We start from the raw sequence: 22,783 nt of genomic DNA on the forward strand, positions 1-22,783 counted from the left end.
AAGCTGGGCCACTATCCACACCTTCACCAAGCATTACAAATTGGACCAAGTTTCCAGAGCTTGGACAGGAATCAGCAGGGCATTCCTGCAGGGTCTTGTAGAACCTTCTTCTCCTACCACCACCCTCTCATCCTCTTAAGCCGCAGTACGCTCCCACACCTAGAATACTGCACCATAGGAATAGAAGGGCATAGAGTAGTTGTGTAAAATCTTACCATGACCATAGATATCCTTCTCTTTCATGTTGCAGTATTCCTTCCTGCCCACCAGTCCCCCCCAGGTCTTATTCCTGACCTATACTACCTACATTACAGTAGGACTCCCAAGTCTCACACCTGTAAAACAACTGACATCCCTCCTGCTGGGCCTTATTCTCTGCCTGCTGGCATTCAAGTTCGGAGGATTGTGCATGCAGACATCACATTTAAGGCCCCTGGTTTATGGCCCTACATGTAATGTCCCACACACACCGCAACAGCCAAGTTGAAGCTTTTGTGTAGAAGCCAACGTACGAGTCGCCTGAGGGCAGGAAATCCCACACTTGGAATACTGCAACAATGAAGAGGAGGACATCTATGGTTATGATAAGATTTTACACAACTATTCTTTGCAGTCCTGGTTTCCCTCCCTCCATCCCCCTTTATTTCCTCTTTCCCTAGCGGGACATAAGTTTCCCACTGTGGCTTTTAGCCACCAGGACCACTTTACCTTACTTCCTTGTGCTTCTGACAGGTTAGGGCAAGAAAAACTGATGTAATGACGTCGGCTGCCTTGCTTTATAGCACTGATGACCTGACGTCAGTCTACAGGCGACTGCAGGTGATGCAGAAAAACATTGACTCTGGTATTCGGGCCAGCCGAGGGTGACCACAGCAGAGATAAACCCACAGGTGATGATCGCAACAGTGAATGCACTCGACTTTAACATTTATGGTAAGTGTACACAACTGTACTTTCTGGCTACATGTCTGTCTTCATTATCATGGCCCCTTTGGCTGTGGGGCACAAGAAGAAAAAAACAATTGCTACCCAAGAAATCTCTGGTATTAACACTTCCCCTCACTGGAAAAATTGATGCCACTTATTTCCTCCTTCCACAAGGAAGTCAGACAGTGGATTGCTTGGAGGATGACCAGCAGATGCAGATGTCTGATATTTGTAGAATCCAAGGAGAGCCAGACCCCTGTCCTTGGATGCCTCTGACTTAACGTTGGGATCATGCGCAGGGTTCGTGAAAGTCATCCAAGCTGTACAAAACAACACGGATAGGGCCAGACACATCTATCTCAAGGAGATGTTGGCCATGATTTATGCCCTCTAGCTCTTCAAATAAGTCTGTGAGAGCAAGAATCCTCAGGGTTATCACAGACCAAGCACCACAGTTGCAGTACATGAACAAACACATATGTACATACTGTTATCCCAGATGCAAATTAACCATGATAGCCTAGGATCTGCTGTCACTGTTCAGAATTAATTTCTGGGTTTGTCACATCTCATTCAACCAGAATACCCTCGCATCCCATATGGACGGATCTGTCCCTTTAAGCTGAAATTGAATACGGAGGCTTTCTAGGTGCACAGTGTAATGTGGGACACCCCAGGGGGTAGATGTGCTTCTTCCTTCCCAGAAAATCATCATTCTCCAGAGCTCTGCACTAGATATCCCAGTAAGGGAGTAGTAGTAGTAGTGAGCATTTCCAATTCCTTTGACTAGAGACCACCTTTGTCTTCCTTGCTTTCCCCCTCATTGCCAGAGGACTCCAGAAGGCATTGCTGGATGGTGCCACCTAGTTCTGGTGGCTGCCCCTTTGTCTAGGCAGCACTTATTGTGTCTACTGAAGGAACTGGCCAAGGAGAATACCCTTTTGTCATCTTTCCACACAACCTTCTTTCCCAACATCCAGGAACCCCGGGGCACCCAAATGTAAAATTCCTCAACTTAGCAGAGTAGAAGCTAAAGGCGCACAATGCAACTCCTTTCCCTGGAGGCTGTGTGCATTTTTAAATAGGCAAGTAAACCAAGCACTAGGAAATCCTTCTTGGCACACTGATAAGCCCTACTTCATATTGCAGCCTATTTTTTGAATCGTGCATTTACTGTGCATTAGTCAATATGGATTTTTTTGGTTATTTCAGCCTGCTTGCTCTTGGATCTTCTGTTGTCAGCCATACCCATTTTCAAACAGTTTCTTAAAATGATCCTGCGTCAGTGTCCCCCAGAGGAAGCCAGTGATTCCCTTATGAAGTGTGAACTTTGTCTTTGGAAAACTAACTCAAGTCTCTCTCTGAAGCAATGGGTGCAGTGCCATTAAAACTTATTTTGGAAATGTGCTGTCATAGTGACCATTACTTCAGCCAAGAGATTTCAGACTTATAACCCGTAGAGTGCAGAGTGCCTTAAAAATCTTTTGCAAGAACAAGGTGGCCATCCTTTCATGCTGAAATTGATCTCTGAGCTGGCATTGAACCAGATCATTCAGCTCCCAATCTTTTGTCCAAATCTCCCAATCAGAGGACAGAGTCGTTTGCTCCTAATGGATGTGGATAGACAACTGAGGTATTCTGTTGACAGAATTAAGGATTTTATACAAACAAACCAGCTCTATATTTCTGTTGTTCCAGATAAGAAGAGGAAAACAGTGAGCAAAGAAACCGTGTTTGTGTCAAGCTGTCTGCAGTTCATTTTGCAACAGTAAGCATGGAAACGCCTTACAATGCCAGGATAAAGCATATTCTTTGAGGGGCATGGGGAAATGCAGTCAATTTTTCTAGGCATTCTACACTTTTCATTCTTTCAGAAACAGCTACCTTTTCAAATGTGCTGTCCAGTACGTGTGCTCCCCTCCTGTGATGATTTCTCTTACTGCTAAAGTGTTCTTCGCACATGTTGTGATACTGCAGCAGTGATGTTAAAGTACAGTACATTTCTGTAAGTATACTCAGCATTACCACAGATGTTTGAGTAGTAAAATCACTGCTGAAATAGTCTTTATCTAATCCATTTCTTTTTTGGCTTTTACTAACTTCAGTGTTTGTATGGGAGACTGTCACATCCTGTCTGAGAGAAGTCCTGTTTTCCGTTGGCTTTGTCAAGTCCCTGAAGAAAAAGAATGTACTTTCAACTTGCCATTTTAGGCTTCCTAATCACACTTGTGGCAGGTGCCTCTCCCATTTGTGACTTGCATCCTAGTGATTTATGGAATGGTAGATGACAGTCCTGTTTGAGAGAGTGTCTGAAAACTATGAAAGTTTTCTTGGATGGTTGGAAGACTTCTTATGATGCAGTTTATACACGTGTGTGATACAGTGACAGAGGTCCTACAACTGGAACATCCGCTATTGTGATGAGTATGCACATAGCTGGACTTTGTCACTGGTGGTGGCAGCAGCATTGGGCAGCTCCCAAGTTTTGCTGAGGAAAAGGTCCTGTTCAACAAAGCATATTCTGAAGTACACACACCTACTATTGCTCATCGGTTCTGTTTCTTTCTTCCTGTTGTGGCTTGACCAGGTGCCATCTTTATTTTTTTTCACAGTAAGAAGTAACACTGGCTACTGAAAGCACCCCTTCCTGTAAGGGAAAAGCAGTCCTTTAAACAGTATCCACATTTTCTGTTTCTCTTCTGACAGCCTGTCTGTTTCCTTCTGTCCACCACCTCATTATTGTATTTACCAAGCTTATTAGATATTTAAGTTTCTGGCAATGGAGTCAATCCACAGTTTTTATGATTTATTTTCAGTCTTCTTAACCTCACCAGCCTTTCCCCCAGCTCCATTAGCTGTTAATTGTGCCTAGCCAGATTTTGTCATGATTCTTTGCTGCAGCCTGTCTGTACTATGCAGCTTCTTTCCTGTCTTCCTTTTCCCATTAGGTAGTACTTGATAGAAGAAATCTGGCTCATGTCTTTTTGTCATGCAGGCCTTGAAAGCAGTGTGATTTGGTAGTTACATGCAGATATGTGCATCTGTCCCAGCAACAGATTCTAGACATTTCTGATTCTCCAAAACATGTTAGTGCCTTGGGGTAATCACGTTATATTACATTTAAAAGGTGATATCCTCCCATGTAGTTTTTCCACATTTCCACAAGGTTTAAGCTATGGCTGTGATTGAAAATGAAGTGCAGATTACACAGTTTTGTACTTGCAAAGTCCGTGTCAGAGCTGTGCAGAAATTTTAATTCAACCATTAAGAAAGTAGGACATTTCCAGTAGAAATTCAGATGGAACATCAGAAAGCCTTCAATGACTTCATAAAGTGACAATTTGGTTCCACTTTATTTTTTTTCTAAGGGACACACCTATTCTGTTTTCATGAGAATAAACACTACAGTCCTCTTTCTGAAAGTCAAAATACAAACACTTTGAGGAAGATGCATAATTTTTCAAAATATTGTGTCCTCTCTATGCCCAGAGAAGTCTTAACTGATGCATTCTTCAAAGCCCAAGCAGCTGACATTGAAAGATAAGGAACTTCCTTTGATATTAAAATGCTTCCAGTCTGAGAGCCCCAGGTCACATGCTAAGCTTCAGCGTCATATTGTACCTAAAAGTTGCTGTAGATTTCTTTGGCAATGTTACTTGGCTTGAGTGATGACTGGTTGTGTGAATGCACATTTGACTGATTTGCAGAACCATTAAACAAGACATCTTCAGGGAGGGAATTCCCCTAATCCCAAGTTGTAGTTACTTTATAGAGTTGCTGCATATGTTAAGTAGTGAGTATTCATGATTCACCCCCCCCCCCAATACATATACACAGGAAGAATATATATATATATATATATATATATATATATATATATATATATATATATATATGCATGTATATATATTGTGTTATTGTGCAAATGCCATTTCAGAAAGTTTTTTGCACAGTAATTGAGAACAGTTGTCCCTAGTCCCCCACCTTGAGTGATAAGGTATTCTCATCTCTGTATGTAGCTGTATTTTTGTCATCACCCATGGTGTCAACAGTTTTCTTTGACTATTCTCTTCTGAGATTCTTCAGCAGTAAGTTTTCAGCCAGCTGAGCTAGTACTGCATGTTGCTGAGTCTTTGCTAATAGTAACTGCTTTAGACCTCATTGACTTTGTGAACATGTGCTTTCCTAGAGACAGTAATAGCCCAGTCTCATCTGCATCTGTTGACTTAAATGATGTCACTCAAATACTGGCAAACTCTTGGCAGGTGTTATACAGCTTAAAACATAAATCAGCCAACCCTCCGATGAGGCTAGTAGACCTTCATTAGTGCTGTAACTCTATTTGACTAAAAAGCTTAGGGTTCAGATTCTGAGTGTGTGTTTTTTGTAGACGAAGAAAAGCAGCACAGAATTCCATCAAAGTGAAGGAGGAAGTTCCATCTACTGCCTCTTTACCAAGTCTGCACGTGGGACCACATTGCAGCTTATGAGAGAGATGCTCCGTCTTTGAATGAAAAACCCAGGCTTTGGTACTAGGACATTCTCTTTTTTGCTCCTAGTATTGAAAATGCTTTCCAATAAAATTGTTGAGCTACAAGTAATTTGTACTCAACCCACATTAGAAAACTAATGAAATATGCCCAGAAAAATAAAGTGTTTATGTTCCCCTCAGATTTATTTTTTGACATCCACTGTCCAGTCTTGAGATACATTCAGCTGCATTATTGCCGAAGATGTAAGCATATACCTCTTAGTTTCTAATGAGCCCTACAATTTGTGCCACTGAGACAAACATTTTAAGATCTATTCAGTTATTTTATTGCAGTGATGTAAGTTAATGCCTTGTGGCTTCCAGTGAGCCCCACAAGTTTGGTATCTGACGCAAACTTTTTTGCAGAGGCCTTTTCAGAAAGTGACTTGTATTGACCCCATAGACCAGTATCTGTACAAGTTGTGGAAAGCTGTCACTGGTACTTCCAACAGTACTCCTTGCCTTAGTGTCTGCAGACTACCATGGATCTTAATTCATATATATTATATGTTGCTTTAGACATACAAACTAGAGTTTACAATCGCTGGAACTGACTTATGATGTGCACTCATTTGTTTGTTTTGTATGTCTGGTATCTTTGCATGTGCTCTGCAGCAGGTTTTAAGTCTTGTTGAAGGCCATCTTTGCTGACTTGATTAATGATGTTCTGGCTATCCAGTCTGTGTCACCAAATGCTTGGGTAAAAAAATCCATAGAAATTGCATTTTCTAGACAGCAGTGCTGCAGAGCAGAGGACAGCCCATCAACATTTGCCTGAACAGCCTCCCTAAGGTAGAATCTCCAACCCAGATCCCCAGCCACTATTCAAAAGTGCCTGACTTGCTGTACACCTTAAAATCACAGACAGCCTTTTGAATCATTCTCTTCCCAGCTAGTTAAACCTTGGAATACCTAAACCACCTTTAAGTGAAAATGCTGATGTTCTTCGTGTTTCACTGTTGCAGTCATCACATTTGGGTTATCTGCTTGCATTAGCCCTCAGTCGGCCTGATTATCAAAGTCTTGGGTCCTGCATCGGTTGCTGTCTCATCTTCTGTGACGTCAGGTAGTCAGGGGTATAAAGCATTCAGCCGATGCCATTACATCAGTCTTTCTTGCCGTGCGGTGTCCGAAGCAGAAGAAGTTCGCAAGTGCCAGTCGGCAGACTCCTGAAATTTTCATTTTCGAGTTTCAGAACCGAAGTTTTCAACTAAAGCTAAGTATCCCGTTGGGGAAACTTTTTCTTGCTCTAAACCAATGTCAGTAAAAGTCAATAATTGTATTTCTTGTGGAAAGCAAATACCTCATAAAGATTTTCATTCGTACTGTATTCCTTGTCTAGGCCCTGACCACGACGTACCTCGCTGTCAGTTTTGTGCCTTATTTAAACAATGAACTATCCGTTGTCTGTATATTTACGCTTCTAAATATTTTGGTACTTGGTTCAATTATCCAGATGTGTCTTCGATAAGCCATCTGACTACCGACATTCCGAATAAAACGCAAAGATAAAGACAGAGACAGGCTACCTAGGTCCAAAGCTGCCGACAACGCTTCTCGTAAGCCAGTACTCAGTGAGGTGCTTTCACAGCCCCTGATACCTGCTACTTCAGATTCGCAGGCCTCTACTGAGACCCATTTGGAGTCCGGTATGGCGCAAGATGCTTCATCTGTGGAACCTGCGGATGTCTCTACCTTGGATGGTCCGGAGCCACTGTGCAGGCACCGGCTATTGAGGGTGTATTCAGGCCTACTGACTTGCATATTAAACCAATGCCATCTTCTTCTTCAAGGCCTAAAACTCGAACCATGCCTAGTAAACCGACGCCCAGACCGCATGGTCAGGCCTCTATGCCTAAAAAACAAATGATAAGAATGGCTGAAGACCTTATTACTTTAATCAGGGGAAGCCAACCTTCCCCTTCTAAGAGACGTAGGACTGAATTTGCTTATGATACTTCTGGCCAGGATTCTTAAATTTCTGTTTCCTCTGATGACCAGGATTTACCCTTATCTACCTATGAGGATTCTGATGCAGAGGACTCTATTCCCTCTGCCCCCCCTCCCCAAGAGGATTTCTCTTTTGATGAAACCTTACATACTCTTGGGGAGCATTTTCGCTGGGAAAGCCAGGATTACTCTGATTCTAAAAAGAGGCTTGGGGATTTCTTACTCCTGCCTCAACACACAGGCCTTTAGCTATTCCTGCTGTACTAGACATTGTTGATGATGCCTTTTCGGAATGTAGCTTGACCCCTGACTCTCTACCTCCTGCTCCCAGAAAACCTGATAGATATTGCAGGGTTCCTGACTCTCAAAAGTTCCTTTTTAAAAATCCTACTGCGGATCCTGAGACCATTTCACAGGGACCCAAGGGCATTAAGGCTAATACAGACAAAAATCCAACCCCTTCTGATAGATACTCCAGGGCGCTGGATAGATGGGGTAAGAAGGTATACACTTCTGCAACCTTGGCCATTAGGGCCTTAAACTTTCAGTTTCATATGTTAAAAGTATCCGCAACATATTATTGTATTGCTTAAACAGAAAATGATGATTCCTGACTGTGCTGAAAAATAAGGATTTACAGGATTTAATGCATTCTGCTGAACAGGTTGGAAAACATACTTTGCAATGTGGTTTTGATTCACTAGAGGCTTCTTGCAGGGCTGCTGTCACTGGGTCTGTACTTAGAAAGCATGCTTGGCTTAAGGAGCAATCTTTGCCAGATCATGTTAAAGGTAAATTGCTGGATGCTCCCTTAAATCTGGATTGCCTGTTTGGCAACAAAGCAGAAGTTCTTAAAAAGATGGAGGAAAAGGCTAAATCTATGCAAACTGTTAAAGATTTCCTGCAAGTACAGCCTCCCAGATTTAGTAGGCATTTGCCCTCTAAGAACTGGTCCTTTCCTCCCTCTTCCAGGCTTTCTCAGGCCAAACCCAGAACCAGCAGAACACCCAGGCTTCAGTCCCAGGGTATGCACAGGACTAAGCAGTGGGGGGCTCCCACTTCCAAATCAGGGAATGGTAAGCTGTCTCAATGACTTAACTTTAAAACTTCTAAGCACTTCTCAACTGACTGCTCCTTTAGGGGGAAAGATTGCTCTGCAGGCCAAAATTTGAGAACTCATTAATGGGTTTTAAATATAGTTTCCCATGGATACAGATTTCACTTCCACATGTCATCAACCCCAAATGGTTGGCCAGATCTACCCCCAAATCAGTGGGCAGAGGCTCAAAAGCAAGTACTCTCTCAAGCATAAAGGCTATTCAAACTGTACCAGAAGAGGAAAAGGGACAAGGTTTCTACTCAAGACTTTTCCTGGTACCCAGAAAAGATGATTCATGGCATTTTATCCTGGACCTTTCTATCTTAAACACCTTTTTGGTGATTCCAAAATTCAAGATGCTAACTCTTCACCAGTTGCTTCCTATGCTAGGCAAAGATGCCTGGTTGGCCTACCTGCACAATCCCAATCAGGGAACCTTGCAGAAGATACCTACGCTTCAAAGCAGGCTACATGCACGATAGTTCTCTGCACTGCCCTTTGTCTTCTACTGCGCCCAGGGTATTCACAAAGTGCCTAGCTCAAGTCCTTGCATTTTGCAGGCAGAGAAATATTCAAATATACCCATACCTGGACGATTGTCTAATTCGGGAAGAAAGTCAGGACATACTTTTGAATCATCTGGCATTTGTACAGAAGGTGCTAACATGTCTGGGGTACACCATAAATGAAAAGAAATCACATCTGGTACCCTGTCAACAAATTTATATTCCTAGGAACAAGCTTGAACACAACTTCCCAGATGGCTGTCCTCACGCCAGAGAAACAAATTCATTTGACAACTTACTTCAAACTAATGGCAACAAAGACCCTGCTATCTGCAAGGCAAATACTGCAAGCCTTGGGGTTCATGGCCTCCTGCATTCTCCTAATTCCATATGCAAGACTGCATATGAGGAAACTACACTGGTATCTTAAAAGCCTGTTGTGTCAACATTCTCAGGATCTGGAAGCAATGATTCCTATCATACCTTGCCTACGGTTAGAGTTCCTTTGATATGCAGAGGCCTGCCACCAAAACAAGGGGCTACCATTCACTCTACCCCCTGCCGCCCAAACCCTAACAGACTCATCAGACTATGCATGGGGGGCTCACCTGACAGGGAAGTGCATTCAGGGCAAATGGAACCCAAGTCAAATGCACCTGCATATCAGTCAAAAAGAAATGTTAGCTGTACAGAACGCTCTGACAGCCTTCAAGGACCACATTCCTCCAGGACAATTATTGGTAAAGACGGACAACACCACTGTTATGTGGTACATAAACAAGCAGTGGGGTACCCATTCCTACCCCCTCTGCAGACTACCATGGCTCTGTGGAACACAGCCTTGAGCTACCAAGTGCATCTGCAGCCTCAATTCCTGCCAGGAAAACTAAATACACTGGCAGATGAACTAAGCAGAAATCTCATGGACCCACGCGAGTGAAACTGGAGCCAAAGACTTTCAACATGTTGATAAACAAATGGGGGAGCCCAGATATAGACCTGTTTGCCTCCCCCCAGAACTACCAATTGGACAAATTCTGCACAAGGACTCCCAACAAACAAGCTTGAAAAGTGGATTCTCTGTCCTTCAGCTGGAAAAATCTATCAGTTTATGCCTTTCCCCCTCTGCCTGTCTTCTCCAAAGTACTACTAAAGATTAAACAGGACAAGCCAAGGACGATACTGATTGCACCAGACTGGACACGCCAACACTGGTGTACCCCCTCTTGCATAGTGTGTGTCACTGCTGGCTCCATGGCATTTGCCTCAGACCACTACCCTGCTGTCACAGTAGGAGAGCCAGATTCTGCACCCTCAGCTTCAAATCCTGAACCTGGAAGCCTGGCTAATTACCTAATTTCTCTGTTACCATCCCTCAGTAAACAAGTGTTGGATGTCATTTCTGAGGCAAGGAGGCCTAGTACTAGAAAATCTTATGCTGAAAATGGAAAATATTCTGTGCCCGGAACCAAACTCAAGGGATGGGCACAGCAGCGCCCAGCTTACCTCAGATTCTTCAATACTTATCTGAGATGCTTCACAAGGGCCTTTCTTTTTCCTACATCAAAATTCACACCTCAGCCATTTCAGCTCATTACAACACAGAACCACCCCTCTTCTCTCATCCACTGCTCAAGCAGTTCCTCAGAGGGGCCAAAAACTTAAGACCACCCAGGAGAGCCCCAACTCCAGCCTGGGACCTTAACTTTGTAGTGGAAAAACTCACTCTTCCCCTTTTGAGCCAGCTACAAGTGCAGAGTTAAAATTCCTTTCTTGGAAAATAGTCTTCCTTTTAGTAATCACTTCTGCAAGAAGGGTATCAGAATTACAGGCCCTTATGGCAGTGGAGCCTTTCATCATCTTTCATGCGGACATGGTGTCCCTCAGGACCAATCCCTCCTTCATGCCCAAGGTGGTATCCAGTGTGGCTCTTAATCAGTCCATTCATTTGCCAACCTTCTTTTCTGATCCACAGAACAAAGGGGAACACATACTGTACTCCTTAGATGTGCACAGACAACTTAGAATTTACTTGGACAGGACTAAACCTCAAAGGAAATCTGAACAACTTCTGGTGGCATTTGCTGCAGGGGCAGAGAGAAAGGCTATTTCAAAGCAAACCATTTCTAGATGGATAGGCCATTTCATTCATTTCTGCTATAAGCACCATGGGAAACCTATCCCACAGGGGATAAGACCACATTCAACCAGGGCTGCATCTACTTCTACAGCCTTTCTCAGAGGTGTCCCTACCAGGGACATCCTAGAAGCTGCTACCTGGAGTTCTGTACATACTTTCACCAAGCATTACCATTTGCCAATTTTCTCTAAATCCAGAGCTGGCTTTGCCACTTCAGTCCTGCAGGGCCTTATAGCTGGTCCTAATGCTATCTAAATTCTTCCTCCCATCCTTAGCTTTGGGAATCTACCTAAATGTGATGACTGCAACAGTGAAACATGAAGAACATAGTATAGTTGTGTACAGTTACCATAAATGTAGATGTTCGAGTGCATTCACTGTTGCAGTCCTTGTTACCCTCCCTCTAGCCCCCTGACTTCTTTTGGCTATACCTCTACTCGGCTGCATGCTTTATACCCCTGACTACCTGACGTCACAGAAGATGAGACAGCAACCAATGCAGGACCCAAGACTTAATAATCAGGCTGACTGAGGGCTACTGCAAGCAGATAACCCAAATGTGATGACTGCAACAGTGAATACTCTCGAACATCTACATTTATGGTAAGCATACACAACTGTACTTTATGCAGATGGTACCCAGAAGTAACCCTTTTTATTTGTTCTGTTTTGTAACCTTGCTGCCTTTGACCAGGGCTTAAAAGGGACTGTAGATCATCCTGTCACTGTTAAGTTAATAGACAAATAAATGTAGTGGTTCATCTTGGTTGTAGAAGAGACAGGACATTTGAGATCAGTCTTAACTCATAAGGCCTAACACCTACTTGTATTAAAGGAAATTCTGGATTCTTCCATCTCATTTCTTTATTTCCTTTTTGGAAAAAAATGGATTTAGGTTTGCATCTTCACCCTGCGGAATACATAGCCAAACTCCTGACCACTCCTAAACATCAGTTGGATCTTGTGGGTTTTGGTTGATTTAACAGAGTTTAAAGGTACTTTATCTGCATTCCTCCAGCAAAAGAGCTGCCATGACTTCTTGAGAGCCACCTTTGTGGTATAATTTTCTTTGCCTTCCCATCATTACATGCAGCTGCTCCACAAAGCTGCTGTAATATCTGATATTTTAAGAGCATCATTTAAGTAAGTGATCTTGCATATATTTTGGGATTTACAGCATCTTTGATTACGGCCTTTTTTAATTTCCTGTTAATTCCTCCCCCCATGTTTAGTGTTTCTTGCATTGTTCTTATCAAAGTTTCTTCAGTACGTCTGGCAAGAAGTAATTTTTTTTTGGGGGGGGGGTTGTATATTCCTCATCAGAGACTACTCTTCAGAACTTTTGTCGAAAAAATTCTGAAGGGGTAGAATCCATCCTTAAGCTTCGGCTAATTCTAGGTGAACTGATGGGAAGGGGGCTTTCTGTGATAACATCTATTATAAAATCTGATGTTTTGAGTGTCGTCTCATGGTACACAAATGCTGAGTCCTGAAACCAACAGGTTTACCTCTAAGACTTTAATGTCCGTAACTGTCCTTTTTGCAGCACACAGTAAGCTGGTCTATAGCCATCCAGTGTTGTGAACATTGGCTCTATATACCCCATATGCAAAAATAGGAAAAAAAGGGGGATGGATGGATTCTGTTAGCCATTCTTTTCTGCCATCCTGCTTGAATCAGCCTTTAAGACCTCCAAATAACCCCCAACTGGTTACTGCTGGCACATGCTTTCAAAAGTAGTTAACTTGTCTGAAACCTTCAGTTATTTGCTACTACATTTGTGATCGCAGCATTGTAGTTTAGCCCCATTGAATCCTAATAATGTTATATTGGGATAGATTCATGTTAGAGCATTCTGTAAGTTTGCACTGATATTTAAGTTATTGATATAAGTATGTTAAGAGTCATATACATTTGTATTACAATTCTTTAAATATGTCCTTTTTCAAATATTTAGTGAAACAAGTGAATGTTGGGGAAAGCTCAAAAAATGCAGGAAAAATGGACTATTTGTTAGGAAAAATGCAGATAGTGACATGACAGAATGTACCATACTAGTCCAGCATAGGAGTTCCTAAATTACCCATTCCACAGCTTCTCCTGTTCAGTTTGTACTAAGAAGATGCATGCACAGGTGGATGGCGTACACCTGGCATAGTACACAGATGACTGTTTATGCTCTTATTCATTGTACTGACACTTCTGATAAAACTGATGTGAACTACAGATAGTTAGTCTTGCTCAGACTGAAGTATCAGCACTAGGCTGGCTTTCACTGCAGAGAAAGCTAAAGTCTCACCTTCGGTCAGCAGACCCATGATGTTACTGTCAAAACTAGCCCAGATTCTCTAAGGAAAACATCTGTCCTGGCTAAGCAAGTAGAGAGTTAGAAATGCCTAAGGACCATGAACTTTCAAAGAACAAATACACATCCTTGTAAGGGAAACCAAGTACAGATATGGTGTACACTGAAATCTTTTTCATTAGCAAAAACGTGACAGGTGCTGTCACAGGCCCTACAATTATCAAAACTCATGCATGATACTCTGGTTATATGGAGACTTAATCACTCTGTAGAGCCTGTGACAGGATTGCCAGATATGCAGCCATTTTTTACTCCAGTGCACACCACTCCATTTTCCTAAACATGGTGAATGAACTGAATGGTTTTCAGAAGTCGAATGCTGTATGATCAGCAGGTGTTCGTCTACAATATACTACTGCAGAGACAGTGCTCAAATGTACCCTGCCTAATTACTTATAACAAAGCAACCAAGAAATTAGAACCTCATGAAGAACTGTTTACACACCCCAAAATAAATTCCAGAACTGGAGACTGTGCACCTAGTCACGTCCTACCTGCAGTGTTGAATAAACTTCCCTTGCCATTCAGATTCTTAGATGGTGTGAATGACTTTAGAACATTGCTTAAGAACTTTTACTTTCAGTCTAAAAAGTCTGTCAGCAATGTAGTAAGCCTGACTAATGCACCACAGCATTTTTCATTCTGTGTCCTTGTTCTTACTTTCTAAAAATGTACAGATGACTACATTATGCACTGACTACTCATTTTTTCTGTAGGTTTATAAACAGTCTTTCTGTCATCTTGCAAGCTACATTAGATGATCATTTTAGGATGAATAAGTATTGTACATCTGTGTAAATATTTGTGAAGATATATATCTTGCCTATGTTTTATGTATTTGCTCTCATGCTTTTGTTGTGCCTTGCACTTGTGTATTTTGTACTTTTTTTCCAAACTATGGGAGCTTCTGTGCTTTTTGCCCAGTAGGGCTAATCAAGTTAACAGAAAATAAATAAATAAATAAAAATAAAGTATATATTTAAAACAAAATTAAAAACTGTTTCTTGAGAAAGCAATTCCAGGAATTTTAAATTGTAAGTACTATGATTGTGCAAAGCACTGCAATGAAAATAAAGAAGTACAGGCAATGGGGAAGTCTTCTATTTGTTTTTGCAGAAGGCTGTATACCTACACCCTTGCCAGCTAATTATACTGACTTCAAGGTTGTGCTTACCTGAAGGAAAGGGAAAACTGAGAAATCAAAGTGTTTTATTTTGTGTTAGTATGACCTCAGAGTTGTTATAGTTAGTGGGGATATGGTCACCATATCAGGGTGTTTTGGAGGGTGCATACTCCTGCAAAAATACATAATTATAAGGTCTCACTTGCAAAAATACTGTAATTATGAGATTTCATTGTTTTGATTTTCTTTATAGAGATAGTTTAAACTTTTTAGCAGCATATTAAAGATTTGATGTGATGAGGCTAGATGGAACACGGCACAGACTTGTCATGAATCAATGAAAATTACATTGCCATTTGTCTGATTTTTTTATTACTTTTACTTGTATTGGCTTCAACGCTTCAGCCCATCCCAACAGTTCAGCAGTTCAGTATGTAGCAAACTACAGAAGACTTTCAGTGGATGGAAAAATTTGCCCAAATTCAACTAGTTCTTTAAGTATTTGCACCTCCTAGTTATATTTTGCCTTTTCCTTTTCTACCTGTTTTATTCACATTTTAACACTTCATTTTGAAGCATTCATCCACCTTCTGAAGCACTGAGGTTCAGTGTTGTCCCTTCTGTCTGTTCCTCAACAAATAGGTTATCAGATCCATGACTTTGGCCACACTGAGACTTTGGATCCAAGGCTCAGGCTTCTCCCTTTACCCATAATTCTCCTCCTAGTAGCAAGTGACCTCAGATCTCATTTGCTGCTCATTTGTTACAGATGCAAGTTTCCATGCTTTGGCTCCAGCTAAGTGGATTTTTGCCTATGTATTTTCCCTTTTGGGAATAGTTTAAACTCTCTGTTCTTTGTTTCTTTACCGTAGCTTTTCCTAGCCATCCTTAGTTTAAAAAAAAAAAATGTGTGTCTTGCAGCGTTAGGTCTTTTAATGCTTTGACGTTTTGGTAGCTTTTTTGATAGGCATTCAGTAGTGAGGGATAGTTATTGGTAGCTAGTGTTGTCTTTATTGTTGCTGTACTTTGGCTGGCATGATGTCCTTTCCTCATCACTGTTGTAATATTCTTTACTAAAGGGATATCCTACCAAGGATAGCAGTGTGTCCGGCCAGCATACCGAAGTTTTAGGCCCTTCCAGGCACCATACATCTGTCATATGTCCTGTGTCCAGGATGTAAGCTACATGCCAGCAGGATTGCCCAAATGTGGTGACTGCAGCAGTGAATACACTCGAACATCTACATTTATGGTAAGTGTACACAACTGTACTTTACCCTTTCATATAGGGTAATTGCTCCAGGGCAGACAGCTGCACGTCACACATATACTACCTGTTCTAATATTAGATTTAATCTTGCTAGAAGTGCGTGGCAAAACCTGTGTCACCCCCTGCGTAGATACCATCTGTTCTTGGCCTTTCTCTTCTTCCCTCCCAGATGTGAAAAACAGCTTTCATGCTATCAGTAAACTAAGATTTAGCATTAAAAAGTGCACTCGCTACCTTAAAAGGAATACATTAAGTTGTGCATTGTTAATATCTAGTGCATAGAGATGGAACTACAAACAAGAGTATTCACTTCCGACAGTTTCAGGCTTTGTTTATTTTCACTGAATTGCTTGCCATTTCCCCTTTAAATGCTAATTATAATGTTTCTTACACAGACTGACTCTGAGCATATTGGTCAGTCTTTTTCTTTAATTGCTTTTGTAGCAGTAGACTTACTGTTTCCTGGATTAGGAGCTTGAAAGCTTTTGCTGATTGGGGAAAAATAATGTACAAATGCAAGACAGGACTCTTAACTCCTTACACCTATTTTGTTCTTTACTTTAACTAAAAAAAAAAAAAAAAAAAAAAAAACAGGTTTTAATTGAAAAATAGATCTTTTAAAATGTTAGTATACTGACTGCAATTGTTCATACTTTCCATTTTCTAGCCTGTTTGCTAAAAGAAAGGTTTCCTTTTCTGCAGTGTAAGCTAATGACATGAGTCTAGACTTCCCCTCGGTATGAAACGAGTGAAGTTATCAATACAGTTTTACATCCCAGCTTATAAGCAGATGCTGCATTTATCCAGCCTTTGTCTTGTTACAGTGTAATGCCTGAATACCTTCCAATAAAAGTGTTTTTGTTAATTTCACTACCATAAGCAGCAATCACTGATAAGACCCCTCCCCCACATTTAAAATACGTGTACATAGTATACAGAAGTACTTTACAATATAACATGAAATTCATTTTGAGATTTTTTTTTTATATAAATATTACTAACAACATTTTTTTTTTTTTTTTAACTTATTGCATCTTCAGTCTCCTCGCTGTCCTTCTAAACCATAATGATAAAATGGAAGTTATGCTTTGGAGTCTTCCCACCAATTTAACACAGTCAACAGACTCCCAGGCTTTTTCACTCGCTTCCTCTTACATAAGCACATATGTCATGTTTAAACTGCATCGAGTAGGAATGACACCTTTGTTTTTCACTAATTTCACGTTATTGCCAGTCTTCCTCATCATCTCACCCTTCCAAAACTGGTCAACTTCTAATTCAAGGTACTACTTAATGTTTATCTGTTCAGCTCCTGGGCTTTTTTCTTCTGTTGCTTAGGCATTTCCTTTTGGAGTAATGTTCTCAGAAGAATGAGAAGCAGAGTCTCCCTCAGCTTGCTTGGCTCACTCTTTTTTTAACTAAATGTAATTTCCTCTCTAGCGTTTTCTGCTTCCAAAAATTTCTTTCTTTCTTGAGGAAAAATATTCTAAAAACAGTTGGATATAGCAACTTGAATGTCACACCTGCCTGTTGACATCCCCTGCATGCAGGGAAAAACTCAATTCTTTTCTGACTGATGCACAGTGAATAATCATTTTCCACAATCTGTCTAGTGTCCTTAGTTTTTAATACCGTTCCCATTTTCCACATAGCACAATTTTGTCAGGAGCAGCTTTTTCTGCTGGTATGACTCCATCTTTACTAATGTAGGCCTTGGCTGCTTTCAAATGGCCATGTGGAGTATGTACGTCATGTGCTGTTTCATTTAACAGATTTGAATACCATTCCATTTGCTTATTGTACTTCCATAAAATTAATGCAGGCTATTCCTTCCAGTTTCTCTGGTATAGCAAAAAATATTGTTTTTCTCTCTCTGTACGCAATCTTCTAAATCTGCTATATTTTGAAACAGTTATTCACGAGAGGCATCATATTCAGCTAGTTTTTCCTTCATTTCATCTTCTGATTTCTGAAATTTTTATCAGCTTATCTAAATAGCCAACAACATCTAAATAGCCATTTAAAGTTACTTCTCTTCTTTCCATCCTTTTATTTGACTTTGTATAGTCCCCCAGTGTCTCGCTTATTTAAAATGCTTCAGTGCATTTGATTTATTTTTTTCCTATTAATTGCTGGGAACCACCTCTTGTACCAAAGCTGAAATCTAACCTACATTTTGCTGAAGAGCAGCAAGCGTCTTCCCAACCATATTTTTTTTTCTTATTTTTCTGGTTGATTTTGCTTACTGCGTTCAGACTTTTTTTTTTCTGATATCCTGGCACTGTTGTAAGTAATCTGTAAATTAAGTATACCCAAATTAACGTCTAATGGCATTGTCATGCCATTTCCATTCTTCACACTGGGAGACCTCTGATCAGCTCAGTGTTCAAACATCTTTGAACCTCTATATGCAAGCACTGGGTATGATTTGGGAGTTTGAGGCATTAGTTATTTTGTACAAAACCCAACTGCCAGTTATTCGACTGCAACATTTCTGTTTGAATAACTTTTTTTTTTTGTTTTATTGATCTGTTTCACACACATGTGGTACTGTAGTGAGAGCTTTTATTGCGCATCTTATTGTCAACCTCTGCATCTTGTGGTAAAACATTTTATACACTGGTGGGTTCGTTAAAAATAATATACTGTTATCTTAACTGACAATGTGTTTGTGGTATGCAAAGAGCATCCCCTTTGGGAAAAACAAAGTACCCACAAATTACCACATAGGTGGTAATCCATTAAGTACGGAAGAAGAAATTAGGGATTTGGGGACCCAAGTAGATAGTAACCTCTCCTTTGACAATCACGTTGCCAAAGTGATTAGAAAGACCTTCTATATAGCCCACCTTATCACGAAAGGATTCACATCTAGATCAAGAGAGGTCATTGTGCCCCTCTACTCATCAGGCCCATAATTGAATACAATGCCCCGTTTGGGATGTACCTTACCCGACACCTACAGCAACTGGAAAGACCCCAAAAGTACCTCACCAAGAGGATCAAGGGACTCAAACAGATGCCCTTTGCAGTTCGGCTAAAGAAACTCCAGCTCTTCTCAGTTGCTTATCGCCTACTCAGAGGTGATCTGTGCCTGACATATAAAGCCATGTCCAACCCAGAATTAATGGACATGCTCCACCTCAGTAAATCCAAATCCCTTAGAGCTACATGCTCCAGGGACTTAAACCTCAGCACAGGAATAAATAGGACATGCTGGGGGGGACAGATTCATATCCCAGAGGCTCCCCTCACTCTCGAACAAAATCCCAGTCCAGGTTAGGCAGAGCCCCTCACTGACGCTCTTCAAGAGAAATCTTGAGTGGATGGGAGATTGTAAGTTTACCCCGGGGATCTCTTCTGGGTCCCTGCTAGACAAAGGCAAAATAAACTAACCGTTAAAGGGATATCTTCTGTGACCTACCATCCAAAGGCACAGTCTAATATTCTAAAAGGGTGGCGAAAGCCAAACACACTCAGGCTAGGCTTATAAATGCCCTTAGGCAGATAGCCTAGTATCAACCTATGAACCTATAAGCGACGTGCAGGTGTCTAATCCATATAACGTCTTTGCTGCCGGTTTGAATGCTACTTTTTGAATTCAGTCTGTCGAGTTATGTATGTTATTCCAGCTGCTGAACCTATGGCAAATAAGTACCCTGTTGGAGACTTCCTTCTTTCTTTTTGTTGGTGTACTGTTTTACATGTCAAGCAGAAAGGTAAATGTGTGTATATATGATAGGCAAATTCCCCTAAAGATAGACATAAGTACCTTTTTTCTGTCTAGGTGCAGACCACTGTCTTACTGTGTGTGTTGTTAGGCTTTTGTACTCCACACCCTTCTACCATTTGTTCTTCCTTTCTGTTTACTTAGCGAACCAACATTTGACATTACTTGCTGAGGGGAACATGACTTCTTAATTTGCCTACCCTGACATTCAGCTGCCCCTTAAGAAGTCAAAGATTCGTGGAGAGAGACCTGCTGTGCAGCCTGTGCCAGATGTCTCATCAGGTTGGATGAAGAACCTGGTGACCATCCAGTCCCATAACCAGTGCCCTCTGTCATGACCCAATTGGAGGCTGACGTGGGGTTGGTTTCTCCTACGTCTGCTGAATTTGAGCATACCTCTGCTACAGACGAGAAGGATGAGCTGTGGCTGGATAGTTGAGAAGAGCCTTGGAGGATTCCCAAGATACTTGGTAGGGAAGAAGTTCTTGGTTCCCTCACTGAAGTTAGGCAGGGCTCATAACCACCTAAGCTTGTTAGAGCTGAGGTTTCTCTTTAGAAAAAGCTCAAGTCCCAAACATGTAGCTTCTGTGGCCAAGGATCCCCATAAGGAGTTGTTGGATTTCACTTGGGGTCTTTTTAAGGCCCTTATGGCCTTGAAGGTCTCTCAGGGGTTATCTGTGCCTTCTGCTGTTCCTTTTTCTTCCACTCCTTCTAAAAGTCTTAGTGAGTCTGACCCTTCTAATGAAGATGTGGAATTGGATTCTAGTGGAGAGTCCCTAGTGAGTTATACTTGGATCCGTTCTCTTTCTGTAGGGTCTTTGGATGAGGATACCCTTTCTCTAGATTCCCTTGTTGAGGAGCTTTCTTTTGGTTGGGAGAGTTTCCAAATTTATTGGTCCAAAAAGGTATACCCTTTAACAAATGGATTTTTCCTGGTGGTCTGCCGTTCCTACTGTGTTAGCACCCTTTCTGGGCACATTTACTGCTGTTTCCGAGGCTCCTAAATCCCAGACTCCTACACCTAAGGAACTTGATAAGTTTTACAAGGTGTCTGAGGCACATAAGTTCCTCCTGTGATCCTGCAGTCATTTTTCGTTCTGCTGATAAACCTTCCAACTTAGTTTTCTTTCAAACTTCTTCTGACAAGGACAGTAGGGCTATGAGTAGGCATGAGTAAAAAGGTTATACATTTGCCACCTTGGCTTTCAGAGCCTTAAGCTACTAGACCCATATGACCAGGGTATATACTGGCTCTTTTGTCTGAGCTTGGTGTTTTGACTGACATGTCTAATTCCGAAGCTAAGGTTTCTGCTGTTTCTTGAATTCTGCTTCTCTCGTGTCTCTCCAATGTTCATCGTGCATACAGCTGCAGTCATAACAGATGGGTTCTCCTGCCATCAGGCGGGTCCTCGGTCGGCCGAATTCCAAAGTCTAGATCCGGCGTCTGTTGTCGTCGCTTCTTCCCTGACGTCAGAGCGCCAGGGGTATAAAATAACCAGCTGACGCCATTTTCTTCAGTCTTTCTTGCCACGCGGTGCCCGAAGCAGAAGCAGTTCACAAGTGCCGGTCGGCCAGCTCCTGAAATTACGAAAATTTTGCAACCGAAGTCTTCTTGAAAGCTAAGTACCCGTTGGAAACTTTTCTTGCCTCAGACCGATGTCAGACAAAGTTAATAATTGTATTTCATGTGGGAAGCAAATACCGCATAAGGATTTCCATTCCCTCTGTATTCCTTGTTTAGGCCCAGACCACGACGTCTCGGTCTGTCGCTTTTGTGCTACATTCAACAAACGTGCCATTAAGCGTCGGGCGGAGTTCGCCCAGCATTATTTTGGCAAAAATGTTAACTATATTATGTCGTCGGATACTCCGACTCCAGTTTTGTCTAAAAAACGCAAAGACAAGGACTGACACACGAGGTCCGCGGCCTCTACCGACACCATGCCAAAGCCGACTACACGTGGTCCGGTTCTCAGCGAGGCGCCTACGCAGCCCCTGACTACCGACGACACTTCATTGGCGGTGTCTCCTGTGCCCGGTCGCAGGCTCCTCGGCCCACACCCTGACTACAGATACCGAAGCCACTCTTGGTGGTGAATCTCAAAATGTGGACAGGTCTACCTCCTCTCAAGGTGTCTTCAGACATTCCTCTTCTTTTTCCATCAAGGCTTACACTAAGTCTAAAGCAGCCATGCATTCTAATAAGACAAGCTACACAGGGCCCATCTCCAGGCCCCATGCCTAAAAAAACAGGTGCTTAAAATGGCTGAGGATTTGATTACTCTTATCAGGGGTTCTCAAACCCCCTGGACAAAAGGCCCAGAGTGGAGGAAGAATCCCCCTCCTCTGATCAGGGCTCCATTATTTCAGAGCACTCTGATGTACAGGAACATTCTTACTCCTCTTTTGAAGATTTTGATGCTGAGGAGTCCATCCCCTCTGTCCCCCCCCCCCCCCCAGAGGATTACTCATTTGGGGAAACTTTGCATACCTTAAGGGAACACTTCCACTGGGAAGGCCAAGATTATTCAGATTCCAAGAAAAGGCTTAGGGAATTTCTCTTGCTTCCTCAGCACAGGCCTCTAGCTATACCTCCTGTCTTGGACATACTAGATGATGTGTACTCGGAGGCCTGCCTTAACCCGGATTCTCTACCTCCAGCTCCAGTCAAGCCTGACAGGTACTACAGGGTTCCTGACTCACACCAATTTATATACAAAAGCCATGCTGCTGACCCAGAAACTATCTCACAGGGCCCCAAGGGAATTAAGGCCTCCACTGCTAAAAATCCATTACCTTCCGAGAGAGATTCCAGATCCTTAGAAAGGTGGGGAAAAAGGTATATACCTCGCCACCTTAACCATGAGGGCATTAAACTGTCAGTTCCATATGCTAAAGTACCAACAGTTTTGTTATCACAATTGAGAAGTAAAATGTCACAACCTGAACAACCAGACTTGAAGGAGTTGCAGGATTTGATGCATAGTGCAGAACAAGTGGGTAAACATACCTTACAATGTGGTTTTGATGCTCTAGAGGCCTCATGTAGAGCTGCTGTTACAGGATCAGTCATACGTAGGCATGCCTGGCTCAAGGAACAAACCTTACCAGATCATGTCAAAGCTAAATTACTAGATGCCCC

At 41.9% G+C, this 22,783-nt stretch overlaps 1 protein-coding gene across 1 annotated transcript in view; it reads left to right on the top strand.

Moving 5' to 3' along the window:
• Positions 1-22,783, top strand: part of CPSF4 (cleavage and polyadenylation specific factor 4) — an 878,803-nt gene that overhangs the window by 438,402 nt on the left and 417,618 nt on the right. The window lies entirely within an intron of this gene.

This window comes from Protopterus annectens, chromosome 12.part0 (assembly GCF_019279795.1).
Source record: "Protopterus annectens isolate FY-2018-M chromosome 12.part0, PAN1.0, whole genome shotgun sequence".
Classification (NCBI taxonomy): Eukaryota; Metazoa; Chordata; order Ceratodontiformes; family Protopteridae; genus Protopterus; species Protopterus annectens.